Here is a 24,176-nt window from a genome sequence, read left to right on the forward strand (position 1 = left end):
TTTCCAATGTGTATCTTGATTATTTGCCACTCTGTAAGATTTTGAGATTCAAGACAATATTTTTATCAGCCTTATATGACAATGTCTGAAATTACCAAATCATAATAAAGCTTAATGCTCAGTAGTTGGATGAGTAAACAAATTATCTTAAATTTCAGGAAGTCTCTAGTAATAAATAAATTTACAGGTAATTTTGTCCAAAACTCTGACATAAGATACAAACAAACACTATGGAACAAAGGAAAAATGTAACTGAGTTTGTCCTCTTGGGGCTCACTCAGAGCCTCCAGGGTCAGAGAACATTATTTGTTGTCTTCTTGCTCATCTACCTGACAATGATGGGCAACCGACTCAGTGTCCTGACTGTGGTGTTCAGCCCAACTCTGTGTTGCCCTATATACTTCTTTATTAGTTACTTATCATTTCTCAATGGTGTTTATTCTACTACAGTTACTCCAAATATGATTATAGGCTTACTCTGTGAGGAGAAAACTGTTTCCTTCCAAACTTGCATGATACAACTTTTTATAGGGCACTTATTTGGTGGTGCTGATATAATACTCTTGGTGGTCATGGCCCATGACCGCTACATGGCCATCTCCAAATCCTTGCATTATTTGACAGTCATGAATAAACGAGTTTGTATTCTGTTGCTACTACTTACTTTGGTTAGTGGGTTTTTGCAAGGGGTACTTCATCCTCTCTTTGTTTACAACCTTCCCTATTGTGACCCCAATGTCATTGACCATTTCATCTGTGACATGTACCCATTGATAAAACTTGCCTGTCATGACACCTACATTACTGTCCTCACAGTGCTGGCCAATGATGGGACAATCTCCGTGGTCATCTTTACACTCTTACTCATCTCCTAGGGGGTCATTCTGTGCTCCCTAAAAAATGTTAGTCAGGAAGGGAGGCACAAAGCCTTGTCCACCTGTGGCTCCCACATTACTGTGGTGTTTCTCTTATTTGTGCCCTGTATTTTCATATATGTGAGACCACCCTATAACTTACCTGTTGATAAATCCTTGAATGTGTTTTATATCATTATAACTCCCATGTCGAACCCTTTAATCTCTTTAATCTATACTCTGAGAAATGGAGAGATGAAAAATGCCATGAAAAAAAAACTCTGGACCAGAATAAGAACATGGGGTAGCAGGGAAATGTGTCACTTATTTTCAGAGAAGAATTGCTCTTTCCAGGAATGTCTTGTATGATTATCTGTATTAAATTTCTATTCAGGATTGAAACATGATGAAACTTGAACATGATGAAAACTTTTACTATTTTTTTATTATTTGAATATTTATATTGATCACAATACAAATGTTCATAACTTCATAGTTCAAAATACGTATTTTGTTTGAATTATACTTTTGAAGATTACTACAGTTTTTTATGTAAATATGTATAGTTGTGGGTTGTAATACACCTCTATAGAGGCTATAAATTTATGTTGTATGTGATGAAAAGACCCTTAGGCTGGGAAAGATTGAAGGCGGGAGAAGAAGGGTATGACAGAGGATGAGATGGTTGGAGGGCATCACTGACTCAATGGACATAAGTTTGAATAAACTCCAGATGTTGGTGATGGACATGGAGGCCTGGCATGCTGCAGTCCATTGGGTCACAAAGAGTCAGACAGGACTGAGCGACTGAACTGAGCTTATATGATGAGTTAAAGGTATAGTAAATACTGTAAATTTATTTTAGCTAGTGGAAACTTTTATCATGTTTCTCTTTCCAAGAGTGCAATTTTGTTTTGGAATTAATGGGACACATTACAGATTTTGAAAAATACTAAAAGTGATGTGACATAAATGTTTTGTTCATTTCTCTGCACACAAAGACAGCTAATGTTAATATTTAAAGTATGTGTCTTACTTTTGTATCTATAGATTAGTTTTTTAAGTGAAAGTGTTTGTCTTTCAGTCATGTCTGACTCTTTGTAACCCCATGGACTGTACCCTGCCAAACTCCTCTGTCCATAGAATTCTCAAGGCAAGAATATTGGAGTGGGCTGCTATTCCCTTCTCCAGGGGATCTTCCCGACTCAGGGATCAAACATGGGTCTCCCACATTGCAGGCAGATTCTTTACAATCTGAGCCACCATGGAAGATTACAAACATTATTTAGTAAATATTGCTTGACATGTTGGTGTCAAAATAGAATGTAAAGTTACAGAAAAATAATCAAATCTTATTTGATTATTGGAAGTAGTCAAACAGGAGATTACAAGAGTGAACATTGACATTCTAGGAATCAGTGAACTAAGATGGACTGGAACGGGTGAATTTAACTCAGATGACCATTATATCTACTACTGTGGACAGGAATCCCTTAGAAGAAATGGAGTAGCCATCATAGTCAACAAAAGAGTCCAAAATGCAGTATTTGGATGCAATCTCAAAACCGACAGAATGATCGCTGTTCGTTTCCAAGGCAAACCATTCAATATCACATAATCCAAGTCTATGCCCCGACCAGTAATGCTGAAGAAGCTGAAGTTGAACAGTTCTATGAAAACCTGCAAGACCTTTTAGAACTAACTCCCAAAAAAGATGTCCTTTTCATTATAGGGGACTGGAATGCAAAAGTAGGAAGTCAAGAAACAGCTGGAGTAACAGGCAAATTTGGCCTTGGAGTACAGAATGAAGCAGGGCAAAGGCTAATGGAGTTCTGCCAAGAGAACACAATGGTCATTGTCTGACCCTTTGCGACCCTATGGACTATAGCCCACCAGGCTCCTCTGTCTATGGAATACTCCAGGCAAGAATACTGGAGTGGGTTGCTATTTTCTTTTTCAGGGTATCTTCCCAATCCAAGGATTGAACCCACCTCTCCTGCATTGCAAAAAGATTCTTTACCACTGAGCCAGCTGGGAAGCCCTGTATATGTATGCTTTTGTATATGTGTGTGTACACATATATATTATATTTATATTTGCCTTTTCATAAATCACTGTGGTTGGTGACTGCAGCCATGAAATTAAAAGACACTTGCTCCTTGGAAGAAAAGCTATGACAAATCTAGATAGCATATTCTAGATATCACTAAAATGTTTCATTTTAGTAAAAGCAGACATCACTTTACTAACAAAGGTCCATATAGTCAAAGCTGTGGTTTTTCCAGTCACATATAGATGTGAGATTTGGAGTACTAAGAAGGCTGAGTGCTGAAGAATTGATGTGACTGAATTTTGATGCTAGACAAGACACTTGAGAGTCCCTTGACAGCAAGAAGATCAAACCAGTCAATCCTAAAGAAAAGCAACCCTGAATAGTCAGTGAAGGTACTGATGCTGATGTTCCAATACTTTGACCACTTGATGCAATGAGCCAACTCACTGGAAAGGACCTGGTGCTGGGAAAGATTGAGGACAAGAAGAGAAGGAGGCAACAGAGGACGAGATGTTTGGATGGCATCACCAAGTCAATGGACATGAGTTTGAGCAAACTCAGGGAAAAAGTGAAGGACAGGGAAGCCTGTTGTTTTGCAGTTCATGGGGTTGCAGAGAGTCAGACATAACTTGGCAACTGGACAGCAATATATAATGTTTCTACTGTCTGTTAAGATCCTGTGGTTGATCCTGTGAGTAGTGGAGGAAAAATAACTTCTAATATTATGACTTCCAAAAATTTGTCAGATTTGTCTCATAGACCCTAATCCTATCAAGGAAAATTCTCATTAAATACTTGCTGAGTGACTGTCTGAACTCATTTGACTGAATAAAGTGAAATAAAAGTGAAAATAAATGTTTGTTAAATGTGGTAGGAGTAAGATATATAGGAAATAGTGAGGTCACAAAGGAGAAATTAGTCATTTTCTTTGAAGACTTCAGGAAAGCAAGAAAATGAATTGAATGCTAATGGATGACTGGTTGCTAGTTAGTAAATAAAGGTAAATTGGGCTCAGTCTCTGTGGGGTCTCTGGGTCCTGGTGCACACAAGTTTTGTTTGAGCCCTCCAAGAGTCTCTGGAAGGTTTGGGATTTGAGTGTTTGAGTGTCTCCTTTGAGTGTTTGAGTGTCTCCTCCTATGGAGACATGGGTCAGCAGTGGCCTGCCATGGGGACAAGGTCTCTGGCTGCAGCATACCTGGAAGGCACAATGTGTGGTGTAAGTCCTCTTGGAGGAGGTCAACATTAGCTCCACCACAGAGCCACCAAGCAGACAACCCACAGACTGGAGCACAATTATACCAAGGAAGCTTTCACACTGTTATAAAGGGTCTAGGACCCACAATAGATCTGCCAGCTTGGGGATCCAGCAAAAGGACTTAAACCCCCCCGGGAATTTTACTTTGAAGCCCAGTGGGATTTGATTACAGAACTTCCACAGGACTGGGGAAACAGACACTCAGAAGGCACAAACAAAACCTTGTGTGCACCAGGACACAAGAAAAAGGAGCAGTGACCCCACAGGTGACTGAGCCAGACTTGCCTGTGAGTGTCCAGGAGTCTTGGATGGAGATGTGGATTGACAGTGGCCTGCCACAGGGTCAGGGTCACTGAATACAACAGTGCTGGCATAAGTCCTTTGAAAAAGTCACCATTACTGTGATTACCCATACCAGAGGTTGGCCTCAGGCCAAACAACAGGAAGGCGAAGCTGTTAACAGAAAATTGGATTAAAAATTACTGAGCATGTCCTTGCTTACCAGAGCAAGATCTATATTCCCCCACAGCCAGTTCTTCCCAACAGCCTTTTATCTTTATCCATCAGAGGGAAGACAGAATAAAAACCATAATCACAAAAAACTAACCAAACTAATCTCATGCATTGCAACCTTGTCTAACTCAGTGAAAATATGAGCTGTGCCCGATAAGGCCACACAAAATGGATGAGTCATGGTACAGTTCTGAAAAAAATGTCCACTGGAGAAGACTATGACAAACCACTTCAGTATTTTTGCCTTGAGAATCCCATGAGCAGTATGAAAAGGCAAAAAGAAATGACACTGAAAGATGAACTCCCCAGGTCAGTAGGTACCCAATATGCTACTGGAGATCAGTGGAGAAATAACTCCAGATGGAATGAAGAGACGGAGGCAAAGCAAAAACAATACCCAGTTGTGGATGTGACTGGTGATGGAGGTAAAGTCCAATGCTGTAAAAGAATAATATTGTATAGGAACCTGGAATATTAGGCCTGTGAACCAAGGTATTCAGTTCAGTTCAGTCGCTCAGTCATGTCCAACTCTTTGTGACCCCATGAATCACAGCACGCCAGGCCTCCCTGTCCATCACTAACTCCTGGAGTTCACTCAAACTCACATCCATCGAGTCGGTGGTGCCATCCAGCCATCTCATCCTCTGTCGTCCCTGTCTCCTCCTGCCCCCAATCCCTCCCAGCATCAGAGTTTTTCCAATGAGTCAACTCTTCGCATGAGGTGGCCAAAGTACTGGAGTTTCAGCTTCAGCATCATTCCTTCCAAAGAACACCCAGGACAGATTTCCTTTAGGATGACTGGTTGGATATCCTTGCAGTCCAAGGGACTCTCAAGAGTCTTCTCCAACACCATAGTTCAAAAGCATCAATTCTTCAGTGTTCAGCTTTCTTCACAGTCCAACTCTCACATCCATACATGACCACTGGAAAAACCAGAGCTTTGACTAGACAGACCTTTGTTGACAAAGTAATGTCTCTGCTTTTCAATATGCTATCTAGGTTGGCCATAACTTTCTTTCCAAGGAGTAAGCATCTTTTAATTTCATGGCTGCAATCACCATCTGCAGTGGTTTTATTTTATTTATTTTATTTTTTAAATTTTATTTTATTTTTAAACTTTACAATATTGTATTGGTTTTGCCAAATATCGAAATGAATCCACCACAGGTATACACGTGTTCCCCATCCCGAACCCTCCTTCCTCCTCCCTCCCCATACCATCCCTCTGGGTCGTCCCAGTGCACCAGCCCCAAGCATCCAGTATCATGCATCGAACCTGGACTGGCGACTCGTTTCATACATGTTATTCTACATGTTTCAATGCCATTCTCCCAAATCTTCCCACCCTCTCCCTCTCCCACATAGTCCATAAGACTGTTCTATACATCAGTGTCTCTTTTGCTGTCTCGTATACAGGGTTATTGTTACCATCTTTCTAAATTAGAGCCCCCAAAAATAAAGTCTGACACTGTTTCCACTGTTTTCCCATCTATTTCCCACAAAAGGATGGGACCAGATGCCATGATCTTAGTTTTCTGAATATTGAGCTTTAAGCCAACTTTTTCACTCTCCTCTTTCACTTTCATCAAAAGGCTTTTTAGTTCCTCTTCACTTTCTGCCATAAGGGTGGTGTCATCTGAATACCTGAGGTTATTAAGGTATTGGAAGTGGTCAAACAGGAGATGGCAAGAGTGAGCACCGACATTTTAGAAATCAGAGAATGAAAATGGGCTGGAATTGCAAATTTAATTCAGATAAGCATTATTTGTACTACTGTGGGCAAGAATTCCTTGGAAGAAATGGAGTATCACTCATAGTCAACGGAAGAGTCCACAATTTAGTACTTGGGTGCAATCTCAATAACAACAGAGTTGATCTCAGTACATTTCCAAGGAAAACAATTCAATATCACAGTAATCCAAGTCTATGAGGCAACCACTAATACTAAAGAAGGTGCAGATGAATTGTTCTATGATTATCTACAAGATCTTCTAGAACTAACACACAAAAAAAGGATGTCCATTTCATCATAGGGGGCAGGAATGCAAAAGTAGGAAGTCAAGAGTTACCTAGAGAAACAGGCAAGTTTGGCGTTAGAGTACTAAATGAAGTAGGGAAAAGACTAACAGAGTATTGCCAAGAGAACACATTGGTCATAGCAAACACCCTCTTCCAACAATACAAGAGATGACTCAACACATGGACATCACCAGATGGTCAAAACCAAAATCAGTTCCAGAAAGTTCCAGAAAAACATATGCTTCTACTTTATTGACTATGCTAAAGCCTTTGACGGTATGGATCACAACAAACTGCAGAAAATTCTTCAAGAGATGGGAATACTAGATTACCTTACCTGCCTCTTGAGAAATCTGTATGCAGGTAAAGAAGCAACAGTTAGAACCAGACATGGAAGAACAGACTAGTTCCAGATTGGGAAAGGAGTATGGCAAGGCTGTATTTTGTGATCCTACTTATTTATCTTGTATGCAGAGTACATCATAAGAAATACCAGAAATGCAAATCAAAAGCACTATGAGATACCATTTCAGGCCAGTCAGAATGGCTGTGATCCAAAAGTCTACAAGCAATAAATGCTGGAGAGGGTGTGGAGAAAAGGGAACCCTCTTACACTGTTGGTTGGAATGCAAACTACTACAGCCACTATGGAGAACAGTGTGGAGATTCCTTAAAAAAACTGAAAATAGAACTGCCTTATGATCCAGCAATCCCACTGCTGGGCATACACACTGAGGAAACCAGAAGGGAAAGAGACATGTGTACCCCAATGTTCATCGCAGCACTGTTTATAATAGCCAGGGCATGGAAGCAACCTAGCTGTCCATCAGCAGATGAATGGGTAAGAAAGCTGTGGTACATATACACAATGGAGTATTACTCAGCCATTAAAAAGAATACATTTGTATCAGTTCTAATGAGGTGGATGAAACTGGAGCCTTTTATACAGAGTGAAGTAAGCCAGAAAGAAAAACACCAATACAGTATACTACCACATATATATGGAATTTAGAAAGATGGTAACAAAAACCCTGTATATGAGTCAGCAAAAGAGACACTGATGTATAGAACAGTCTTTTGGACTCTGTGGGAGAGGGAGAGGCTGGGATGATTTGGGAGAATGGCATTGAAATATGTATAATATCATATATGAAACAAGTCTCCAGTCCAGGTTCGATGCACAATACTGGATGCTTGGGGCTGGTGCACTGGGACGACCCAGAGGGATGGTATGGGGAGGGAGGAGGGAGGAGGGTTCAGGATGGGGAACACATGTATACCTGTGGCAGATTCGTTTTGATATATGGCAAAACCAATACAATATTGTAAAGTTAAATAAATTAAAAAAAAAAAAAAAAAGAAAGAAATACCAGGCTGGATAAGTACTAGCTAGAGTCAAGATTGCAGGGATAAATATAAAAAACCTCAGATATGCAGATGACACCACCCTTATGGCAAAAAGGGAAGAGGAACTAAATAACCTCTTGATGAAAGTGAAAGAGGAGAGTGAAAAAGTTGGCTTAAAACTCAACGTGCAAAAAATTAAAATCATGGCACCCAGTTACATCACTTCATGGCAAATAGATGGGGAAACAAAGGAAACAGTGACAGACTTCATTTTCTAGGTCTCCAAAATCACTGCAGATGATGACTGCAGCCATGAAATTAAAAGATGCTTGCTACTTGAAAGAAAGCTATAACCAGTATAGACATCATATTAAAAAGCAGAGACATTACTTTGCCAACAAATGTCCTTCTAGTGAAAATTATGTTGTTTTTTTTTTCAGTAGTCATGTATGGATGTGAGAGTTGGACCATAAAGAAATCTGAGCCCCTAAGTCTTGATGCTTTTGAACTGTGGTGTTGGAGAAGACTCTTGAGAGTCCCTTGGTCTGCAACTATTTCAAACCAGTCAACCCTAAAGGAGATCAGTCCTTAATATTCATTGGAGGGACTGATGCTAAAGCTGAAACTCCAATACTTTGGCTACCTGATGTGAAGTACTGATTCATTAAAAAAGACCATGATGCTGAGAAATATTGAAGGCAGGAGGAGAAGGGGTCAACAGAGGATGAGATGGCTGGATAGCATTATCAACTCAATGGACATGACTTTGTGAAGGCTCCAGGAGTTGGTGATGGACAGAAAAGCCTGGTGTGCTGCAGTTTCTAGGGTTTCAAGGACTTAGACATGATTGAGTGACTGAACTAGTAAAATCAGTTCTGAAATTAAAAAATAACCCAAGAAATGTACCCGAGCCATAACTATGGTGCCCTGAAGAAGTAAAAGAAGTTTTGGAGAAGGAAATGGCAACCCACTCCAGTGTTCTTGCCTGGAGAATCCCAGGGATGGGCGAGCCTGGTGGGCTGCTGGCTATGGGGTCACACAGAGTCGGACATGACTGAAGCAACTTAGCAGCAGTAGCAGAAGAACTATAAGTATTTTTATTTCATTGAATTTGAGAGGATTGGGGTAAAGCAAGGAAAGTCCTGGGTGCTTGGAACATCCACATCATGGAGAATACAATTTACTCATAATTTTGAGTTTTATACTGTATGAAATTGTGACCCACTGAAGAGTTTTTCAGCAATGAAGTAATATGGTAAATCATGAATTTTAGGAAGATTACTCTTGTATCTATGTAGAGGACAAATGGAGAAATTTAAGAGGCTGGGGAACAATTTTGGAAAATATGACAATAGTTGGGAGAATCTGAACTGAGACATTAACTGTGGCATTGGACTGAACAAATGAACAAAAAGTATAAAAATACAAACCTTATTTAAAACCTGTGGGAATAGGGGTAAAGGAATGTTTAAAAGATAGCTCCCAAGCATATTTCCTGAATGTCTTTATAGAGAAAAGTATTTGCCATCAAGAAAAGAAATATAGGAATAGTAGAAAGGTATCTACGGATTTTTTTTTTTTTAATTGGAGTTTTCAAGTAAGTACTCTGATATACAGGACAAAACTTTTGAAGATGCTTTGTGCTAAATAAATAACCTAAAATCACCTACATAGAAAGTATATGACATCATGGAAGAAATAAGTTCAAAAGTGAAGGGTGCATTAGAACAGGATAAGAAACAGGTTTTTAGGGGAACATGGGTGTAGCAATATATAGGAAGTAAACAAAGAAAGTATATTCAGTTACATTTTCAATATAGGGACTCTAAATTAATGATAAGAGAGACAGTAGAAGATAAGGCAGAATATGATGCAGTAATACCAGAAGCCAAAAAAAGGCAGTGTTTTAAAGACAAAATTTATTTTCTAATTAAGGGATAATTGCTTTGCAAAAATTTGTTGTTTTCTGTCAAAGATCAACATGAATCAGCCATAGGTGTACATATGTTCCCTGCCACTTGAATCTCCCTCACATCTCCCTCCCCATCGGACCCCTCTAGGTTGGTTCAGAGTCCCTGTTTGAGTTCCCTGAGACCTACAGCAAATTCCAATTGCCTATCTATTTTACATATGGTAATGTAAAGTTTCCATGTTACTCTCTCCATACGTCTCATCTTCTCCCCTCTCCCCATGTCCATAAATCTGTTCTCTATGTCTGTTTCTTCGTTGCTGCCTTTCAAATAAATTTACCAGTACCATCTTTCTAGATTATATATATATATATATATATATATATATATATATATGTTAGTATATGGTATTTATCTTTCTCTTTCTGACTTACTTCAGTCTGTATAATAGGCTTTAGGTTCATCCACCTCATTAGAACTGACTCAAACATGTTCCTTTTTTATGGCTGAATAATATTCCATTGTGCATATGTACCACAATTCTTTATCCATTCATCTGTCGATGGACATCTAGGTTTCTTCCATGTTCTAGCTATTGTAAACAGTACTGCAATGAACATTGGGGTACATGTGTCTTTTTCAGTTTTGGTTTCCTCAGAGTATATGCTGAGGTGTGGAATTGCTGGGTCATATGGTGGTTTTATTCCTAGGTTGTCTAAGGAATCTCCATACCAACTTCTATAGTGGCTGTATCAATTTACATTCCCACCAACAGTGCAAGAGGATTCTATTTTCTCCTTCTTCAGTATTTATTATTTGTAGAATTTTTGATGATGGCCATTCTGACCGGATTGAGGTGATATCTCATTGTAGTTTTGATTGTCATTTCTCTAATAATGAGTGATCTTAATCATCTTTTTATGTGTTCATTAGCCTTCTGTATGTCTTCTTTGGAGAAATGTCTGTTTAGGTCTTTTTACCACTTTTTACAACTTGTTTGTTTTTCTGGTATTGAGTTGTATAAGCTGGTTGTATATTTTGTAAATTAAACCTTTATCAGTGTTTCACTTGATATTATCTTCTCTCATTCTGAGGGTTGTCTTTTCAAAAGGCAGTGCCTTAGAAGTAAAACATAAAGCCTCTCAAAGTGTCTGTTGAGCAAACTATAAGAAGTAATGATGCCTGTTGTTAAGATATCTGAAAGTGAAATTTTGTCTGAAGAATATACTTGCAACCTTTTATTTAGCCTAGAATCCTCTAACATCTCATTGAATTGCTAAGTTCTTCTGAGATTAAATCCATCTCTTTGATCATCATAAAGTAGAGTAAAAGAAGAGACTCCATCATTGCAAATATGTAACTAATAATCTAGTTGGGTAATATGATTAGCAGTTGCTTACAGAAAAGAAAATAATGGAATGTGACTAAATGGCAAGACAAATTACATAAGTGCTGTGGAAATCCGAGGGCCTGAGAAGTCAATTTTAGATGAATCAGACTGAACAAAAACAAGAAGTGAATGCCTTGGGAGCAGTGTTCAATAGAATTATTGGGTAGATTTCTGGTATTTGTGGGTAGAAAAATGAAGATGAGTTCATTGAACAGACGTTTGGAATTGACATTATGTTTTGGAAAATCTTGGTGATGAAATAATGAAGAAAGATGGTATAGTAATATCACAAGCCAATGCAGCACTAATATTTTTCCAATACAGATTTTGTATATGACTGTGAGCTGAACAGAAGAAAACAGTGGGAAAGAAAACATTGAAAGAATAGGAGAAAAATGTTCTGAACAATATAATGCCTCAGCTTTAAGTACTAGCTATAGGTCCCTATAGTCAAAGTTATGTTTTTCCCAGTGGTCATGTATAGATGTGAGAGTTGGACCTCAAAGAAGGCTGAGCACTTAAGAATTCATGCTTCTGAAGTGTGGTGTTAGAGAAGACTCTTGAGAGTCCTTTGGACAGCAAGGAGATCAAACCAGTCAATCCTAAAGGATATTAACCCTGAATATTCATTGTAAGGTCTGATGCTAAAGCTAAAGCTCCAATACTTTGGCCACCTGATATGAAGAGCCAACTCACTGGAGAAGACCCTTGTGCTGGGGAACATTGAGGGCAGGAGGAGAAGGGATCAATAGAGGATAAGATGCATGGATGGCATCACCAAGTCAACGGATATGAGTTTGAGCAAATTCGGGGAGATAGTGAAGGACAGAGAATCCTGTTGTACTGCAGTTCATGGCGTCACAAAGATTGAACACGACTTCGCAACTGAACAACAACACCTATCAGATCTTATCTACGTTGATATGACTCATGCTATGTGCAAAAAAGGGTGTAAATCCTCTCAGATGCTTGAAACTAGATACATTTTGTATACATCAACTAATGCTCCAGAAATAATGTCAAGACTGATTCACAATTCACACTCTTGATAAAGTGCAATGCCCAAGAAAACTATTGATTGGAAAGACTTTGTAAGAATTGTACTGATACAGAAGTTCAGCAGGTGTGATTAGGTGGTGAGAACAGACAAACCACAGGTAAATGTAGGAACAAGATTCTCATCCCCTTATACTGTAGAATAGACACACTTCCACAATCAATGGTCCTGGATGAAGAAGGATTTACCTGGTGACTTCCCAGCAGGAAGCTGATAGAGAGCAGTGGGAGAGATTTTCTTCCTTAGATGAATGGGAGTACGGACCCAGAGGAAAACAAGGCTTTCATACAGTTAAAATCTGCTAGGGAAAGACCTTGTGAAGGAAAGCTTTATGCAGAAACTGGTCACATGCTAGAGTTCTACACAAGAGGATGAAATATAAACTTCTCCCTATAAATAGGAATAGGTAAATATATATATATATATATATTTGTAAATGTATATTCCTATAAATATAAACAGGTAAATTTATTCAAATCTTCAAACTGCTGTGCCATACAAATTTTTCTCAGGTTACTTAGACCCTTGCAAAAGCAACAAATAAAAAATGTTAAATATCCTATCCAGAAATTAGGGTGTTACTCTTAAATCTTCCTTTCTAATAAACTACAAAAGATGCTGTGATTCAGTGACACAAATACAGGACATGGTCATCAAGCAACTTCAATATAGATATAATTGCCTAATAGTCAACCTGTTCCAACTTTACAGTCTTATAATACATCCAGCATAAAAGCAAAGCAAAAGTTTCTTAAGCATTAAGAACTATACATAAAAGGTCTTAATGACCCAGATAAGCACAATGGGATGGTCACTCACCTAAAGCCAGATATCCTGGAGTGTGAAAGCTACTGGGATGATGGAATTCCACCTGAACTATTTCAATTCCTAAAAGAAGATGTTGTTAAAGTGCTCCACTCAATATGCCAGCAAATTTGTAAAACTCAACACTGGCCACAGGACTAGAAAAAGTCAATTTCATTCCAATCACAAAGAAAGGCAATGCCAAATAGTATTCAAACTACTGCACAATTGCACTCATTTTACATGCTAGCAAGATCATGTTCAAATCGTTTATGCTAGGGTTCCACAATACATAAACCAAGAAATCCAGATTGCAAGCAGGATTTAGAAAAGGAAGAGGAACCAGAGATCAAATTACCAACATCTGCTGTATCATAGAAAAAGAAAGAGAATTCCAGAAATTTCTGCTTCATTGACTTTGCTAAAGCTTTTGACTATATGAATCACAATAAACTGTGGAAAATTCTGAAAGAGATGGGAATACCAGACCACCTTACCTGCCTCCTGAGAAACCTGTATTCAGGTCAGAAAGCAACAGTTAGAATTGGACATGAGACAATAGACAGGTTCAAAAAATTGGGAAAGGAGTATGTCAAGGCTGTATATTGTCACCCTGTTTATATAACTTATACACACAGTACATCATATGAAATTCCAGACTAGATGACTCACAAGCTGGAATCAAGATTGTCAAGAGAAATATCAACAAAATCAGATATACAGATGACACCACTTTAATGGCAGAATGTGAAAGTTAACTGAAGAGACTCTTGATTAAGGTGAAAGAAGAGAGTGAAAGAGATGACTTCAAACTCAACTTTTAAAAAACTAAGATCATGGCACCCAGTCTTATCACTTCACAGCAAATAGATAGGGGAAAATTGGCAACAGTGACAGATTTCATTTTCTCAGGCTCCAAAATCACTGCAGATGGTGACTGCAGCCACAAAATTTAAAAACATTTGCTCCTTGAAAGAAAAGCAATGCCAAACCTAGACAGATGGAATGATTGTGGTTAGTATATAGGTTGCTTAAAGAAGAAATCATCTTCCAATAAATGTCTTAAATCCATCGATATTCCTTCAGGCTGCTGCCCCATTATCTCCCACTTGAAGCACATTTTAATCTTCATCCCTCCTCCCTTCATAAGGCATACCCGTGATTTTCACAAAACTTTGTCTTTTAACTTTGTGCCTCAACTTGTAGAGTTCCCTCTGCCTGAACTATTTTATCCATCTGCCTTACTGCTTACATTTCAAAGATTAACTACTAGAATCTCTTCAAACCTTAAACATTTGAGCATTTTCATTCTTTTGTAAAGTCATCCTTAACACTGAAATGATTCCAACTGACACATTTAGATTTTGTCTTCCTTATTCCTTTTCCCATTCCCTCCTTGTGCTTAAATACCTGCTTCCCATTGGTGAACTGTACCTCCCTTACCCTCTTGATGCTGGTAGATTTTTAATAAAGTGATTCCCCTCCTCCATGAAATTAAAAGATGCTCACTCCTTGGAAGGAAAGTTATGACCAACCTAGATAGCATATTCAAAAGCAGAGACATTACTTTGCCAACAAAGGTCCGTCTAGTCAAGGCTATGGTTTTTCCAGTAGTCATGTATGGATGTGAGAGTTGGACTGTGAAGAAAGCTAAGCACCAAAGAATTGACGCTTTTGAACTATAGTGTTGGAGAAGACTCTTGAGAGTCCCTTGGACTGCAAGGAGATCCAACCAGTCCATTCTAAAGGAGATCAGTCCTGGCATTTCTTTGGAAGGAATGATGCTGAAGCTGAAACTCCAGTACTCTGGCCACCTCATGTGAAGAGTTGACTCATTGGAAAAGACTCTGAAGCTGGGAGGGATTGGAGGCAGGAGGAAAAGGGGACAACGGAGGATGAGATGGCTGGATGGCATCACAAACTCGATGAACATGAGTTTGAGTGAACTCCAGGAGTTGGTGATGGGCAGGGAGGCCTGGCGTGCTGCAGTTCATGGGGTCGGAAAGAGTTGGACCTGACTCAGCAGCTGAACTGAACTGAACTGAATTCCCCTCGACCAAAAGGAGAAGGAGACAGCAGAGGATGAGATTGTTGGATGGCATCCCCTACTCAGTGGACATGAATTTGAGCAAACTGCAGGAGATAGTGAAGGTCTTGGAAGCCTGGAGTGCTGCAGTTCATGGATTTGCAAAGAGTTGGACACAACTTAGCCACTAAACAACAATCTCTGCCAGGGTAAGCATATCTGTCAGACTAAATTTAAAGAGCCCCTTACACCCCTGAAGTCAGTGATTGTTCCAAGAAAAGGTGCAAGGTCTATCAACAGGCAGTCAAAATAGTTTGTGACATACTTACAAAATGATAAAGAAAAATCTTTTTAAAAAGAACCAATAATAGGAAATTGAATGAAACGATGGACAGCAAGTGACAGAGTACTGACAACAGTGATCAGCCTGTGGGCCCAGACTTTCCTGAAGCCAGTCAGCCTTCAGAATCTCTGGCTTTATGTGAGAAAAAGGCACAGAAATATAATGGGTTTAAAAAGTTAATTTAATTACACTTGCTAACTAATACTGCTTCCACATATCTTCACCAACAAAACATATAAGACATTAGTTTGTAACTCTGCCAACTACCAATTTCTCCCTAGACTAGTGGGCTAAAGTCTGTGGGGTTGCAAAGAGTCAGACACAACTGAGTGACTGAGCACATACACAGACTCTAAAATATGATAGGAGAAGGAGAATGTTGCTTGTTGGCTGTACCATTCCAAGAGTTCACTGTCATGTCTATTACCTTTAATCATTGGGAAATATTTATAAGAATTTAAGTCAAAATACAACTATCTTTACCGTATTTTCCATGTTACTTTATATCATAACTCTGAGCTGGACACCTCCGAGTCTATGTTGAGGTTTTTAAATTTTATTTCTCCTTTTTATTTCAGTGGAATTTTTTCTCCCCCTTCTGTTGATCCCTATAATCACACATTACAGGGGATGCAGGTTATTCTCTCTTAACTATAATTATAGTTAGGACAGTCTCAGTAATTGGTGGGGATTTCCAGTCCATCTATGACCTTTCTTATAACAGAAAATTTCTTTTTATTTAGAGCACCACTAAGATACCACTCAAGAATCTAGTGGCTTTCACTCATCGATGATTGCTGTTGTTGTTCAGTCACTCAGTTTTGTCCAACTCTTTGCTACTGCATGCACTGCACTAGGCCAGACTTCTCTGTCCTTCACTATCTCCTGGAGTTTACTCAATCTCATGTCCATTGAGTTGATGATGCCATTCAACCATCTCATCCTCTGTTTCCCTTCTCTGCTCCTGCCCTGAATCTTTCCCAGCATCAGGGTCTTTTACAATAAATCAGCTCTTCACATCAAGTGGCCAAAGTATTAGAGTTTCAGCTTCAGTATCAACCCTTCCAGTCAGGGTTGATTTAGTGTTGGATACACTTGTTTGAGCTCCTTGCAGTCCAAGGGACACTCAAGAGGCTTCTCCTGCACTACAATTTGAAAGCATCAATTCTTTGTCACACAGCCTTATTTATGGTCCAACTCTCACATCCATACATGAATACTGGAAAAACCATAGCTTTGACTAGATGGACCTTTGTCCGCTAAGTGATGTGATACTTTTGTAAGTACCAATTATCTATATTATATATATACATATATTTGCTTGAAGCAACCAAAGTAGGCAGTGGTTTCTTCACACAACTATAAATGAAATGATATGGATAACTATGAATGAAATCCCAGGGACAGAGGAGCCTCATGGGCTATAGTTCATAGGGTCACAAAGGGTCAGACAAGACTGAAGTGACTTAGCACATATGAATAAAACAGACTAGATCATCAAAGTGTTTCCAAGGAAAAGACCATCAAAAATGGCAACTGGGATATTTTTGGTTCATTTTAAGTTGATTGTTATTAATGACATAAGATAGAGATCTGGTTTCATTTTTGGATGTGACTGTCCATTTTTCCCAATATATGTATTGAAGTGACTATTTTATTCACATATTCTAAATTAATTTATCACTGATGTGTGGTTTTATTACTGGTTTCTCTATTCTGTTCCGCTGATTTATGTCCATTTTATGTCAGTGCCATACTGTTTTGACTACTATAGCTTTGTAATGTAATTTAAAATCAAAGAGCATGAGATATCCAGCTTTGTTTGGTTTTCTCAAGGTTCTTTTTGCTATTTGGACCTTTTATGTTTCTGTACACATAGCAAGATTGTTTCAGTACTGTGAATAATGCCACTGATATTCTGTTAGGGATTTCATTGAATCAGTGGATTGCTTTGGCTAACATGGTGATTTTACAAATAACATTTCTTTCAATCCATGAGCACAGAATATTGATTTGCTTCCTTTGCCTTTCTCAATTTCTTTTATCAATGTCTTAGACTTTGCAGTGTAAAAAAATCTCACTTTTCTTTACTAAATTTACTCCTAGGTGTTTTATCATTTTTTGATGCAACTATAATATCTAAAGCTCAGGTACATTTTCTGCTTATCTTATCTATTTTTTATTGAATAGCTGTTAGAAAGACCAAAATTTATTAAGAGAGTTTAATCAGATATTGATCACATGGTTATATACAGTTTTATTCAATATATGCACTTTAATAAATGCCTCCTTTATTAAGGTTAAGCTTCAAATTTCTATGGCAGATTTACTTTCTTGGACTCCAAAATGACTGGGGATGGTGACTGCAGTCATGAAAATAAAAGATGCTTGCTGCCTGGAAGGAAAGCTATGACAAACCCAGACAGCACTTTAAAAAGACATCACTTGGCTGACAAAGGTCCATCTAGTCAAAGCTATGGTTTTTCCAGTAGTTGTACAGATGTAAGAGTTGAACCATAAAGAAGGCTGAATGCCAAATAATTGATGCTTTTGAATTGTGGGGCTGGAGAAGACTCTTGAGAGTCTGTTTGACGGCAAGTGGATCAAGCCATGAGTAAAGCCATCCTTTACAATGAGTAAAGCCATGAGTAAAGCCATCCTTTACAATGAGTAAAGGAAATACTCATTGAAGTGACTGAAGCTGAAGTTGCAATATTTTAGCCTCCTGTTGTGAAGATCAGACTCATTGGAAAAGTCCCTGATACTGGGAAAGATTGAAGGCAAAAGGACAAGAGGGAAGCAAAGGATGAGGTAGTTAGATAGCATCACTGACTCAATGGAAATTAAGTTGAGCAAACTCCAGGAGATAGTGAAAGACAGGGAAGCTGGGTGTGTTTCAGTTCATGGGATCACAAAGAGCTGGACATGACAGAGACTGAAAAATAACTGTCACACAGTAACTACACTGTTTTAGATTTAAAAATAAGACCAAGACTTTTCCAATTACACTCTCATATCCAGCAAATTGTATTATATAGGAAATATTTTCAGTGAGAAATAAGTGATGTCAGGTACTCACTAATGGATTTAATTATGATCCTAATGCCAGAATCAATGAAGGACTAGGAAACCTGGCTTGCCGCAGTCCACAGAGTTGCAGAGTCAGACAGGACTTAGTGACTGAACAACAACAACAAACTATACTTTAATAAGCTATCTTCAACTTTACCCTTCCTAATATGCTTGCAAATAAGAATATGCACGTATCTATGTGTTCAGTGGTCTGGGTGTCTCAGTGGGACCCCAAGGTGATAGAGGAAGTCTGGCATGACTCAATGTTACATCTAGCCCTTCTCATTTATCTTCAAGTGGCAGAAAGAGAGAAAGAAGTAGACTAGTTCTACTTCTCTTTTTGTAAAGATGGTAATGTCATGGGGACTCCACCCTCATGGCCTAATTACCTCCCAAAGGCCCCACCTCTTGCAACCATCCCACTGGAGGTGAGGGTTTCAATATGGGGTCACAGAGATTCAGTCCATAACAATAATAGCTCATGCTATTTATAGTTAGCAGAATTTACTTAGAATACTAAGGCACTATACATTCTCTAAGGTGGTCCTGTTTCATTGACCTTGTGTAATTTATCCTATTTAATTTTTACAAATATTCACCAGCTTTTATAAACAGTTGTTGAATCAACTGTAGGAAATTTTTTAAAAAATCCAGTATGTTCCTTGGTCAAAGAAATACAAATCTACTTGGTAATTGGAGCTATATTAAAACTCAGTTAATTCTTCACCATTGAAATCATTAATAGGACATAGCAAATTTAATCACAAATTCTTTTAATGTTCTTTAACATTAATTACAGAGAAGGCAATGGCACCCCACTCCAGTACTCTTGCCTGGAAAATCCCATGGATGGAGAAGTCTAGTGGGGTGCAGTCCATGGGGTCACTAAGAGTCGGACACGACTGAGTGACTTCCCTTTCACTTTTGACTTTCATGCATTGGAGAAGGAAATGGCAATCCACTCCAGTGTTCTTTCCTGGAGAATCCCAGGGATGGCAGAGCCTGGTGGGCTGCCGCCTCTGGGGTCGCACAGAGTCTGACACGACTGAGTGACTTAGCAGCAGCAGCAGCAGCAGCAACATTAATTAAAAGTGCCCCTCTTTTCTCATCAAACAACTACAAGTTCATCTGATGAATAGGCACATTGTAAATGAAATCTGTTAAAATGACTTAAACATTGATGTACCATCATCACTTCCAAAATGTTCTAAGGTTTTTGAGACATAAATTGCCACATATGCTTTACAAAATACTGTTTTCCTTTTGTGACTATATCGGGATATTTCTACTCTATATAATTTCTGGGGGAAAATTTGTATCATTATCCTAAAAAAATTAATTAGTACATTTTGACATACATCTTTAGAAATAACAAAATTGTTTGATAGAAAAGTTTGTCTTGAAACACCTGTAGTTATTTTCCTATTTATTAAAATATTTTAAAGAAATATTTAGCCCTTAATAAGAATATTAGTCATAATATCTTTCTCCCTTTTTCCTTCTCACAGCCAAAATAACAAAAATACTTAAATTACTGATGCTTTTGAAAATAAAATAAATGTCTTCATGATATAAGTGAAAGTACCTGTAATAAAAAGACAGTGATGGGACTTCCTTTGTGGCCCAGTGGTTAAGAATCTGCCTGCCAATGCAGGGAACATGGGTCTGATCCCTGGTCTGGGAAGATCCCACATGCCACTGAGCAACTAAGCCTGTGCACCACAACTACTGACCCAGGCCTCTAGAGCCTGCGAGTTACAGATACTGAAGCCTGTGTGCCTAGAGCCTGTGCTCCACAGCAAGAGACCAGTCCCCACTCAGGACAACTGGAGAGAAGCCAAGCACAGCAATGAAGACCCAGCACAGACAAAGACAAATAAATAAAAATTAAAACAAAAAATTAAAGATAGTGATAAATTGAAAACATGCTTGCAACCCACAACAAAAACATTCATTTTTGTGAGAAGAATTTATAGGGATCCAAATAAAGAGTACAAGTGGATACACTAGCTATGAAAAACTTAATTTTGTTTATATGATTAAATCTAAGGCTTTGTTTCTTCTAGGGAAATCTGGGGACTCAGGAAGAGTAGAAATGGGTGGAGACTGTACTAGGGGTGGGGTAGGCACACAGTAAGACCTTTAGCAAAACCCTTAGACTAGGGTTAGAGATCATGCTCCACCAACAGGAAACCCGTCAGCAGTCCTTGCCAGAGTGTGGTGAATGTGGGACAGAGGCCTTCTCCATGTGCTATCCAGGCTCTCAGGCCTCAGGGAAGGTGGGTGAGATGGGGGCCCAGCACAGTTTGGGGACGGTGTCCAACAGAGACCCAGAGCCCTCGCCCCACGGGCCCACAGGCCAAATCCAGGCTACAAAGCAGCGGAAGTGAAAGTGAAAGTCACTCAGTCGTGTCTGACTCTTTGCAACCCCATGGACTACACAGTCCATGACTTTCTCCAGGCCAGAATACTGGAGTGGGTAGCCTTTCCCTTGTCCAGGGGATCTTCCCAACAGAAAGCAGTGAATCTCTCCCCAGTCCCCACCTCCATGACCTATAAGTTGCAGAGGTCAATATGTGCATGGTCCCCGGTGCCCTGGGCAGCTGGAGGACATGACCCTGGCTATTAAAGTAAGAGTTCACCAGCTTCTGTCTCTCCATTCACGTTTCCACACTTGGTCCAGTGTTGATCAGTTGTCCACCCCCAGGAGATGGCAGGAAGTTGGGTTGGTATGCAAGGATCTTACACATCACAACTTCAGGCTCGCCTCTGTTGTTGGGACCTCTCTCAAAGAAGGTAATTGTTGCAAACTGGGAATTAACCCAACTGGTATTTGCTACAAGTGCATCTCTCCAGTTTAAATGAAAATCCTGAGGCGTGGCTGGGTCTTGGGCGCCAGGCTCCCTCAGAGATGAAGGTTGGGTGGGGTCTGGGACCTTGCTCTGAGGCTGCTGCCAGCTGAGACCTGTCCCCTCAGCTAGGGCTGGGCACTGCTTGGAGGCCCCAGATTGGGTGTTGGATGGATGCTTCCCCCCACTGCTGACAGGATAACTGGCCAGCCCAGGACCCCCTCCTCCTGGCCTGGCCTGGACCCCAGTGGTAGAGCATGGTACCTGGGACCTGATGCTTTCTTATCAGAACTGAGAATAGCATTTGTTTTATTGGAGGTTTACAGGAACATTAGGGCTTCCTTTATAGCTCTGTCAGTAAAGACTCTGTCTGCAGTGCAGGGGACCTGGGTTTGGTTCCTGGGTTGGGAGGATCCCCTGAAGAAGGAAATGGCAACCCACTCCAGTATTCTTGCCTGGAGAATCCCATGGATAGAGGAGCCCGGCAGGCTACAGTCCATGGGGTCGCAAGAGTCGGACATGACTTAGTGACTAAACCACCACTACCACCACAGGAACATTGTGACCTGACCATGACCTGACCTCAAGTACAAAGACTCTGACAGAAGTAACCAGGCCACTTCCTCAGTTTCTTAGAAAAGTGCTTTGCTGAAAGCTTTCTGGGTGCTCAGCTTTTTTTGTTTGTCTTTTCTCCTTGTGTGGCCCTGCAGTAAGGCATTCTCTGCTCCAGACTCCTGATTCTTGGTGTTCACTGTGTGTTAGGAACACTAACTTGTGATCAGTACCAAGATGATATTCTAATCAAGAGTAGAATCTCTTTTTTTTTTTTTTCTCAATGTGCTATTTTTGTCCCTCCTCACCATGAAATATTCACTATCAACTATATTTAGGGATAGAACATGTTCACTCATATAAATTATTTTCTTAATCAGAGAGGAATCTGAGAGCCTGAGATTCAATTTTTGAAATAAAATGTTTACTCTGACAAGCCAAACTTGTCCATAGAATCACAGTAGCAGTTGGACAGTGGCAATTGGACTCATCCTGTGCAGAGTCCAGTTAATTCTGAATGTTCTGTGAAGTGTTGTTGCCACGGTAATGTGGTAATACACATTCTACATTCTGTACCAAGTTTGCCAGTTTACGAACTGAGAGGTTCACATACGGTGGCAAGGGAGAAGGGCTCAGCTTTAACCTTTTGAAAATGGGTAACCTGCACTGTTTCTCTGGAGGTAGGTTCCCACTGATCCTCTGAAGGCTTTTCCTTCAAATGAGCTGGTTAACTTTTACTGATGAAAAAAATAAATAAATAAATAATAAAAAAATAAAAAAATAAAACTTTTACTGATGAGTTTTCCTCATCTTTTTTTTTCTTTTCCATCAGTAATTTATCTACAGAGTTATAAATGTTTTATAGTTGTTTTTTTTATTCCTTAAATTATGTTTTGATTCTCCTGTCAGCTGGCTCCCTTAAATATCTTCCTAAATTTCCAATTTCCCAATGCCAGTTTTGTACACATTCTTACCAGAGAACAGATGGAAAGAACTAACACAGGAGAACCATGATGTCTCCCTAACATCAGACATTACAGTAAAAGGCAATCGCATCTCAACTCTTCTCAATGTTGCTTCCCAAATCTGCAAACACCAGCAGTGTAAATCCAGAGACTTAAAAAGGAAAGAAATTGGGATTTACTGGTGGGATTCCCATGGGTTGATGTGGGCTGGATCATTGTTTGGCTGTTGCCAAGGAGTTTAGTGAGATGGCGTAGTGCTGTTGGGTTAGTAGGATGAACATTTGGTCATGGAGGGAAGGAGAGTCTGTCTGCTGATCCTCAAGGAGAATCTAGGGTTACAGTCTCCAGGCTGTGACGATGGAGATGATTTTCAAAAAGAATATGGGGCTCTGTTGTCTTCCACTACAAGGTCTAGAGCATGATGGGGAGTTGATAGAGTCAGAATTTTAGTGGGGAAAGATTGAACTCCTGTCCATTCTTAGCTAGCACTTGGTCCAGGCTGCTCAAATAAGTGCTCAGATCAGCTGTGAAACTTTGAGCATCTCAGACTTAATTAAGCCACCAAAGGCCAGCACAGATGGCCACCTCCCCAGTTAATTCACGTTAACTGTTCATCCAGACTTGGTCAGTTGAAAGGAAGCTAATTCTTGTTGGAACCATCTTGTGGTCTTTGATTTAGAAGTTTCTGAGTTCTGAGCCAACTTGGTGGCCAAACAGACCACTGGTCACTTAGCAAAGTTAACTGGGCTTTGGGAAGGCTGCTTGTGAGATGGCTGAGTGTGTGAAGAGGCTTTGGAAGATGGAAAGATTTGGAATGCTATGGTCTTTCTGAGGGGCTTTGCTCAGAAAAAAACTTGTATTTTGGATCAGGAACTGAAATACAGAGACAAGTGGTAGAAGGAGGATTTAAACTCTTTTTAAGGCTGAGGCATCTTCTCCAGGGCATAAGCTCTCATCCACATAAAACTAGGGGCAGGATAATTTGAGTGGGGGTAGGGTTGAGGTCCTGGTTGAGGGGTTTCAGCACAGGTCTCAGGGGTGCAGGCATCTGTGTCCTCAGATAACCATCTACAATCCTGTCCCAGATTCACTATTTATCATTGTGTGACTCTTGGAAAGTCACTTCATCTCTCTAAATTTCAACACCTTCTAATGTAACATATGGAT

The 24,176-nt window shown here is 39.6% G+C and overlaps 1 pseudogene; it reads left to right on the forward strand.

Moving 5' to 3' along the window:
• The first annotated feature begins 230 nt into the window (after positions 1–230).
• Positions 231–1,223, forward strand: LOC147357219 (olfactory receptor 4A47-like; annotated as a pseudogene).
• Positions 1,224–24,176: the final 22,953 nt, after the last annotated feature.

This window comes from Bos grunniens, chromosome 15, assembly GCF_055505025.1.
Source record: "Bos grunniens cultivar Pamir isolate PY7600 chromosome 15, Bosgru_T2T1.0, whole genome shotgun sequence".
In the NCBI taxonomy this organism is placed as follows: Eukaryota; Metazoa; Chordata; class Mammalia; order Artiodactyla; family Bovidae; genus Bos; species Bos grunniens.